This window comes from Cryptomeria japonica, chromosome 2 (genome assembly GCF_030272615.1).
Source record: "Cryptomeria japonica chromosome 2, Sugi_1.0, whole genome shotgun sequence".
Taxonomy (NCBI): Eukaryota; Viridiplantae; Streptophyta; class Pinopsida; order Cupressales; family Cupressaceae; genus Cryptomeria; species Cryptomeria japonica.
The window spans coordinates 651,147,954-651,158,386 of NC_081406.1; positions in this window are offsets into that span (position 1 = coordinate 651,147,954).

Below are 10,433 nucleotides of genomic sequence, written 5' to 3' on the forward strand. Positions count from 1 at the left end.
GGGAATTTTAGATCTAGTGCACACTGATCTTTGTGGTCCTATGAAAGTTCAAAGTTATTATGGTGATAAATATTTCATATTATTTGTGGATGACTATTCAAGGATGATGCCAGTAATGTTTTTAAAAGAAAAATCAGAAGCTTTTCAAATGTTTAAATGGTACAAGGCAAGAGTTGAAAATGAAATAGGAAGACAACTGAAATGTCTTAGATCAGATAGAGGAGGAGAGTTCACATCTGATGAGTTCAACTTATTTTGCAATGATCATGGTATTAAAAGACAAGTCTCTGCACTGAGAACTCCACAGCAGAATGGAATAGCTGAAAGAAGAAACAGATCTATTGTGGATTGTGCTAGAACAGTGATGATTGAAAAAAAGGTGCCACAAATATTTTGGAGAGAAGAAATAAGCACAGCTGTTTACACCTTGAATCGAGTTCAATTGAAGAAAGGTACTTTGAAGACACCATATGAAATCTGGTATGATAAGAAACCTAATGTTAGTTATTTTAAAATCTTTGGAAGTAGATGCTATGTTCATAAAGATGATAGAAATGGCAAGTTTGATCAGAAAAGTGAAGAAGGAATGTTTCTAGGTTACTCTTCTAGAAGAAAAGCATTTAAATGTCTGACCAAATCATCTAACAAAATAGTAGAAAGTGCAAATGTGAAAATTGATAAATTTGTAGAAAGAAATGATGAAGGAAATTCCAAGGAACCAGAAGACTATGATGAATTTGTCTATGTTCAACCAAGAAGTCCTACCGAGAAGACTGTTGAAGAAAATGAAGAGAATATCCAGTTACCGAGTGATGAAGAAGATCATACAGAGCCTACCGAGCCTGTATTAGCCAAGTATGTTAGAAGACATCATGCACCAAGTCAAATTATAGGAGATAAGGATGATCCAGTGATGACAAGGAACAAACTGAGACATAACACATGCTTGATATCTGAATTTGAACTAAGAATAGTAAAAGAGGCATTTAACAGTGAAGATTGGGTAAATGCTATGACAAAAGAGATTGATCAAATCAAGAAGAATGACACATGGACACTAATCTCAAGACCGAAGGACAAAAATGTAATCAGTACAAAGTGGATTTTTAGAAACAAGCTAAATGAAAAGGGTGAAGTCATTCGAAACAAAGCAAGACTAGTTTGCAAAGGTTATGCTCAAGAAGAAGGAATTGATTATGGTGAAACTTTTGCACCTGTTTCTAGACTTGAAGGAGTTAGAACATTGTTGGCCTATGCTGCTTTCAAGAACTTCAAGATATATCAAATCGATGTCAAATGAATTGAGGTCTATACCTAATATGCCAGTTTCTACAATCAATGAATTGAGGTCTATACCTAATATGCCAGTTTCTTTAGATGCTACTATTGGTAAGCTACATGCATTTGAGTTAAGTAATTTTGATAACAGTGGATCTTCGGTAAATAAAGTTGAATCTGCATTTAGCTCTTTTCATCTTGATGAATCTAATGATTACAATGAAAGAAAGTATAAGTACTCTGAAGGAGATCATAGTGGAGCAAGTGAAAGATTTCGTAAGAACATGGAGGTAGTACACAAATTATATGAGGAAATCAGAAAGCAAGAAGAGTTTGAAGCACTATTAGCCAAAAGGTTACCGAGAGGCAAAGGTAAGTATAAAGGAAAACTACCTTTGAAATGTTTCAATTGTGATAAGATAGGACATATGGCTTCTAACTACCCTAACAAAGATTCTACTGAAAAGAGAGATTACCGAGATGATAGACATAAAGATAATCATTACAGAGGACACCAAGACTTCAGAAGAAGAGATAGAAAGACATGCCTAATATCTGATGAGGAATCCAACGATGATAAATTAGATGAGACTGATACAGAGGAAGTAGTTTATGTGGCTATCAAGGATGGATAAGATGAAGAGAGGTATGAAGAAAAAGCACTAATATCTCAAATAAACACTAATGATTCTTGGATTATAGATAGTGGATGCTCACATCATATGACAGGAGATAAACACAAGTTTGTTATATTAGAAGATTATGATGGAGGCTATGTTAGATTTGGTAATGATGCACCATGTCTGGAGAGAGGTAAACGATCAATAACACTTCTTGATAATGCAAGATGCAATGATGTTTATTTGGTTGAAGGTTTGAAATACAATTTGTTGAGTGTAGCACAGCTAAACAACACAGGTTATCGAATAGAATTTCAGAAGGGAATTGTCAAAGTTCATGACAAAAATGGAAAGTTAGCTGCTATCGAGACACAAACAAAAGGTAACACATTTCACCTTGACTCAACTTAGAATAAGTGTTTGCATGCAATGTTAGATGATACCTGGTTATGGCATAAAAGGTTTTGTCATGTCAATTTTGATAATCTGATCAAAATAAGCAAGAAGCATAGAGTAAGAGGTCTATCGAGTCTTGAAAAACCTGAGAATGCTATGTGCCAAGGATGCCAGATGGGTAAGATGACAAGATCAAGCTTTACAAGTAAGTCTTACAGTTCTAAAGGAATTTTAGATCTAGAGCACACTGATCTTTGTGGTCCTATGAAAGCTCAAAGTTATTATGGTGATAAATATTTCATACTATTTGTGGATGACTATTCAAGGATGATGTCAATAATGTTTTTAAAAGAAAAATCGGAAGCTTTTCAAATGTTTAAATGGTACAAGGCAAGAGTTGAAAATGAAATAGGAAGACAACTGAAATGTCTTAGATCAGATAGAGGAGGAGAGTTCACATCTGATGAGTTCAACTTATTTTGCAATAATCATGGTATTAAAAGACAAGTCTCTAAACGAGAACTCCACAGCAAAATGGAATAGCTGAGAGAAGAAATAGATCTATTGTGGATTGTGCTAGAACACTGATGATTGAAAAGAAGGTGCCACACACATTTTGGAGAGAAGCAATAAGCACAACAGTTTACACCTTGAACCGAGTTCAATTGAAGAAAGGTACTTTGAAGACACCATATGAAATCTGGTATAATAAGAAACCTAATGTAAGTTATTAAAAAATCTTTGGAAGTAGATGCTATGTTCATAAAGATGATAGAAATGGCAAATTTGATCAGAAAAGTGAAGAAGGAACATTTCTAGGTTATTCTTCTAGAAGCAAAGCATTTAAATGTCTGATCAAATCATCTAACAAAATAGTAGAAAGTGCAAATGTGAAAATTGATGAGTTTGCAGAAAGAAATGATGAAGGAAATCCCAAGGAACCATAAGACTATGATGAATTTGTCTATGTTCAACCGAGAAGTCCTACCGAGAAGACTGTTGAAGAAAATGAAGAGAATATCCAGTTACCGAGTGATGAAGAAGATCATACAGAGCCTACCGAGCCTGTATTAGCCAAGTATGTTAGAAGACATCATGCACCAAGTTAGATTATAGGAGATAAGGATGATCCAGTGATGACAAGGAACAAACTGAGACATAACACATGTTTGATATCTGAATTTGAACCGAGAATAGTAAAAGAGGCATTTAACAATGAAGATTGGATAAATGCTATGATGGAAGAGATTGATCAAATCAAGAAGAATGACACATGGACACTAATCCCAAGACCGAATGACAAAAATGTAATCGGTACAAAGTGGATTTTCAGAAACAAGCTAAATGAAAAAGGAGAGGTCATTCGAAACAAAGCAAGACTAGTTTGCAAAGGTTATGCTCAAGAAGAAGGAATTGATTATGGTGAAACTTTTGCACCTGTTTCTAGACTTGAAGGAGTTAGAACATTGTTGGCTTATGCTGCTTTCAAGAACTTCAAGATATATAAAATCGATGTCAAATCTGCATTTCTGAATGGAATATTAGAAGAAGAAGTTTTCATTGAACAACTTGAAGGATTTGTTGAAGACAATAATAAAGATCAGGTATGTAAATTGAACAAAGCTTTATATGATTTGAAACAAGCACCAAGAGCATGGTATGAAAGATTGCACTCTTATTTGATTAAGATTGGTTTTATAAGGACAAGTGAGAACAACAACATGTACATGAAGAATGATGAAAATGGAATACTGATCTCAGCCATATTTGTTGATGATATTATATTTTGTGGAAATGACTCTTTATGCAAGAACTTTGGAAATGAAATGAGCAAAGAATTTGAGATGTCATTAATCGGTGAGAGAAAGTATTTTATAGGTTTACAGATACTGCAAATAAAAAATGAGATTTTCATTACTCAATCCAAGTACATAAAGGAAATCTTGAAGAAATTTGGAATGGATGATTCAAAACTAGTAAGTACTCCTATGACTACCAACTGCAAATTATCAAAAAATGATGAATCTGCATCTGTTGATGAGACACTCTACCGATCCATGATTGGAAAACTACAATATGTTGTTCACAACAGACCAGATACAACACATGCAATAGGTATAGTTGCAAGATTCTCTGCAGATCCTAAGGAAACACACATGACAACAATCAAAAGAATTTTTAGATACTTGAAAGGCACAGAGGATTATGGCTTAGTATATCAGAAAGGAAATGATTTTGATTTAAAAGTATATACTGATGCTGATTGGGTAGGCAACATTGATGACAGGAAAAGCACAAGTGGAGGAGCTTTCTTTTTAGGAGAAAGACTAGTGAGTTGGCTTAGAAAGAAACAAGGATGTGTTTCACAGTCAACAACAAAAGATGAATATGTTGCCGCAACATTGAATTGTACCAACATTGCATGGATCAAACAACTGTTGGAAGGTATAAATGAAAAAGTTACCGAGCCAGTAACTATATTCTGTGACAATACTAGTGCCATTAATATTTCAAAGAATCTTGTTATGCACTCTAAGACAAAGCACATATCTATCAAATATCATTATCTTAGAGAAGAAGCTCAAGAGAAGAAAGTGGTGTTGGAATATGTTAGCACAAAGGAGCAAATAGCAGATATCTTCACCAAGCCACTACCAAAGGACACTTTTGAATATCTCAGAAGTAAGTTAGGGGTCCTACCCCTATCTTTTACTCACTGACTGAGTTCGGTGAAAGCATCAATCCGATGAATAATGAATATATTTTGGGAGTTGATGCTGAGTTATACACTTTAGGATGTTTTCTCAAGGTGTACAGGACATAATATAGGAAATATTATAGGGAATAGGAATTGAAGACAAAATGCTTTGACCGAGACTCAGTTGATACACAATCAGCAGGAAATAACTTCTTATAGAAAGAAATTATATTTTAGTTCTTTACTTTTTGGCATTGTTGTCAAAGGGGGAGAAGACCTACAAAGGGGGAGAAGAATACTATGAAGAAGAGACAACTGAGAAAAGACCTATCAGGGGAGAAGACTAAGAGCAAACTACAGATTGGAAAGAAGACAGAAATGAGGAGAAGTCTAATGTATGGGGGAGAGCATTTCAGCATTTCAGAATCACAACAATCCGAATCTATTAAGGTGAAATCAATTGGTTTTGCCATCAATGCCAAAGGGGGAGATTGTTGGCAATATTGCATTATAACAAACAATGAAAGATTGTTGGCATTTCATAAGGATATTGAGAAGGTTGTTGATGATTATGGATATAACTGATTAAAGATGTTTTACTATCTTGATATTATTATTTTGTCATTGATGTCAAGAAATTGATTTTCTAATTCAGTATGATGTTGCCATATCTTGAGAAGTATGATATGAGGATTATAAAGATGTCGGTAAAAGACACAGGAAAGATTATTATGAATAAAGGGATGAATAAGGTATTCAATGGGCAGCTACTACCGAGTCAGACAATGATGAGATCATGATGTTTTAGATTGTTTTAACATCATACATATGTTGTAAATTGTAAAGGTTAAAACTATACTATGTTATCAACCAAAGAACCTAGTCGGTAAACCCTAAGGAACCTAGTCGATAAACCCTAAGGTTATCGCTATTGGTTAATGAAGGCGGAATGTCTACCGAGTGAAGTTTAGTATTCAACGAGTTGTAACCGAGCTATAATAGAATGCATTAAATATTTACATACAGTATTTAATGAAGGAAGCTGATGAGCTGGAGTGGATTAAATGATTGGTAAGCCGTGGAAGAAGTTTGTTATTGAATCTAAGGCAATGAAAAGTCAGCATGAAGATCTACAGCTCAGATTGAACCGCAATACCCTGGCACAAGTTCCAAGACTAGTATGCAAGTTCCAAGGCGGGGTAAAACATTTTCAGATCGAAAGATGCATTGAACATAGACAAGATTGAAGATCTGATGGCTATGATTGATCATGGGAAATGTGATCAAGGAGATTAAGCGGTTATCTAATTGTTTATAAATAGGCAACTGTTGATAAACAATGGATGCGGGCAAGTGTATGCACAGGGATGCTACATAGTGATTACCAAGCACATAAGCTTGAAGAGCTGTTTGAATAACAGAGTATAGAAGCCCAACAGATAGACAAGATTAGTTCTATGTCTAGATTGTATTGAACAAATAAGAATCCACTTTAGCATTTTAGATGTGAAGTTGCAGATAGATTTTATTACTGTTATTTTGTGAAAGTGACAGAAAATCTCTTAACCGAGTGGACTTAACAGTCTTATATGTAAACCCTCTAGCAAGGTGACATTCTGATTGAGTGTTTGAAATCCTTTAACAAGGTCACTTCTAACAAAGTGAAGATCCTAACAGATCTGAGGGAAATCCCTTAACTAGGTCACATTTAGCAATGTGTTTGTAATCTTTAACAGGATTTGCTTTTAACCAAGCATACTCTAGAAGAGTATATTTCTTAGTGGGTCCGAAATCCCACAGTGGTTTTTCCCTATTTGGGTTTCCACGTTAAATCTAGTGTTATGAGGTTTATATTGTTCATATGCTTTTGAGTTTGCATGTTTAACAGTTTTGGTTATATTGCTGATATAATCAGAACTATCACACCTATGTATCTGATTCCATGGTACCTAAGATAACACCTACACGATTACATCTACACCACATTGAATATATGGCAAATATCTCCCAGGAAAACAAAAGAAAACTTACATAACAAACACGTAATATAAGCAACTTAAGCAAAGTGGCATCCCTAGCATTCAGACCTCATGTTTTCTCTTCTAGTTTTCCCTACTCCAATGTCATTTTGTCTGAATTTGTAAGCAATGATCAATGCATCGACAATTTATAAGGTGGGTAGTTTACCACGAGTCCGGGAGTTATCAGAGAGTGGAATTGATTGTTATAAGATTATTATTAAATCTAAAAAGATATCAGATCATAAGAAGTCATTTGGTTGAAAGTGTAGATAATAAGCAATAGAAAATACAAGAGCATCGAGCATAGGAGTTTAGTTCACAGGGAAAGAGCAAGGATGTCATGGGCCCTCTTTTTTCTCCCATATGATGAAGTGATTCTTTTGCCTCTTCTAGCACTGATCGAGAAAGACCATCCTCCTGTGTAGTAAAGTTCGTCTTGGAAATAATGCCCTCATAGTTTTGTTGTGACAACCTAACAAGGTATTTGTTAAATTATCGATTTTAAATGGTGAGAAAATATGAAATACATAATTATACATCAAGTAAACTTGCAAAACAGAACTTTACATATGACCAAGATGAATTTGGAACATAAATATAGTTCTACAATCATGAGTCTATCATAGATCACAAGTCCTATCTTTGTTGGGTAGGATATGGTTTATCCATAAATCACAAGTCCATCTAATGATTTCCTATTCCCAATTATCAAGGTAGTTCTCTCGCCAAGTTACTTTGGATGTATGCTTTGAAAATCTTTAAACATGGAATACAAATTTTACATGATCTCATTCATCAAGCCATCAATAATTTCTTGTCCTAGGCTAATATCAAGCTTGAGTTCAAGCTTTCTAGCCAACAACGAGAGGTTCCAAACTTTGTTATTTATGCTAAACTCCTCTCCATATATTGCATAAAATTGAAGTTCAATCTCTTATACCTCGATGGAAAGATTCAAAGTGATATCTATTAGAGTTTTACATTAATTAGTATATTTTTGGGTTAATAGTTAAATAAAATAATGTTACTAATTTAATAGTTAGTTATGAGAGGTTATTTCCATAAGAAGTTTTGAAAGTTTTGTATGGCAATGTAAGGCTATAAAAATTTAATTATCATTTTGAAGAATCCCGATTATATCGATCGAATATATATCACAATATCAAAATTTTGTTTTGGTTTTTCTCTTTTGCGTTCACATATGCTATCAGAACGATTTTCAAGCTGTGCCTATGTGAGGTTCATTCGCTGTGTTTGTAAAGATCACAAATCGAGTGACTAAAACTTTGTGAGGTTCATTCGCTGTGTTTGTAAAGATCACGTATTAAAAGAAAAGGCGGCTAAAATTTTGTAGATGCTACAATTGAGCAAATGGCATGACAAAGGATGAGGTGGTTTTTGAGCAAATGGCATGTCATCTGAACAAGCAATGCTGAAGAGAAAGGAATGATGTGAACTTGGATGTGGATTGGTTCACGTCAACGTATGTATATTTTGAATTATTTTTAGCTGTTGTTAAGCATTTTTTTGTGCAGATTGGCATTCGAATTATATGCAACATTAACATAGAAAAAGGTATTTGTGAAGATTGGCACTGCAATTTTCTTGACAAATTCTTGTGCCTATAAATGATGAAAATGGCATGAATATTCACACTGAAAGTTTAGCTAATCATGGTGGTACAAAACATTTGATCAAAAATGTTTGAAAGATTTCATGAGGAGCTACTGCATTTTTGGAAGGCATTTAAATATATTCTATTTTAGAGTATGAATTCAAAGATTTTTAAACGTGTATAACCAATGCAGAGGTGAAAATAGGAGAATGGGCAGTTAATTTGGTAGCCGATATCAAAAGAAGGGCTAAAGTATTACGAGTTACATTTTTGAATGAGTATGTTGAAGATTAAAGTGATTGCAAGAGATTACATGAGTTATTTTCATACACTGGTAAAACTGCCCTGCAACCACTGGCATTAAAAAATTAAAAGAAACTGGGTCAATGAATAGTGTGCGTATGAAAATTTACTGAAAGGAGGAGAAAGGCGTGTGAAGAATTTTAAGGTGCTAGTATAATTTTTTCAGGAGCATTGAGTATTTCTTCAGAGTTTCATTTCTCATCATCACCATGCAAGCTTGAATTGGTACATTCATAGGGAGTAGTTATTTGCAGTTAAGGCGATGTGATTAAGTTCTGAAATTTAAACATCTCAAAGAAGATATAGAAGGATCCTATTTAGTCATTTGTGAGTGTGGCTCTTATATATTGTTTTTGTGGTCACTATGTAAGATTGGCCAAAGATTTAAGATTGAAGATTTATATTTCAGGTTTTGTTTATTTGATAAAGTGATATCTTGATCAATGATTGAAATGTAGTTATGATGTATGGATGCATAAATATTCATACATTCTCAATTTTATCGAGCCATCAATTGCTTTTATCTTCAAGATCATTTGTGCTATGTTTGATAGAAGTTTTGGGTTCTCGAGGGCTTACATGCAACATGTCATGGCTAGAATGTAAAGAGTTCTTATCAGAGGTTGGAGGCAAAGGAGGCAGGAAGTCTTTATCATCCCAAGCTAGCTTCTTGCTTAGGGATGATCCATTGCATGAGAAGAACCCTATTTGTGTCTTTGAAGAAAAGAGGGGGTTTGCCATAATGTGTGTCCCTTCAAGGAGCAAGTGGGGAAAGATTTCTTGTGGGCGCACTTGGTATATTCACATTTGGTTGATGATTTGTATAGCACTAAAGGAGGCATTAGACACACTCGAAGAAGATGTGAACTTTTAGAGGAAAGGTTCTCATGTGTAGACATTTGGTTGGTAATTTGTACAATAGAGTAGAGATTGTTTTCACAACACTTGAAGAGGCATTATACACACTCAGAAGAGACGTGGAATTTCGGAGGAAAGGTATCTCATGTGTAGCACAAGAGGAAGCATTAGACACACATGGAGCAGATGTGGAATTTCAAAGGAAATATGTCTCATTGTGCATGGAAGTTGGAAACACTTTTGCATTCTCTCATGTTATGTAGATGATTGTTGTTTCTATAGTTAAAAGATCCATTGATGCAGTTTGTTCGTTGTTTGCTATGTTAGCAAGGAGGATTAGTGAAGGCACTTCGTCAGAGTCTCTAGAAGTGTTGTATTCAACCCTTGCAATATTCCATTCTTGTCTAGATTAATGTAATAATAGGGGAATGTTGGAGTTTTAAATTAATTAGTATAGTTTTAGGTTAATAGTAAAATAAAATAATGTTAGTAATTTCATAGTTAGTTATTGGGGGTTATTCCCATAGGAAGTCTGGAAGTTTTGTATGGGAGTGTAAGGCTATAAAAAAGCCTTTTGTGTAGCAATGTAATTATCATCTTGAAGAATCCCGATTGTATCGATTGAATATCAATCGCAATATCAA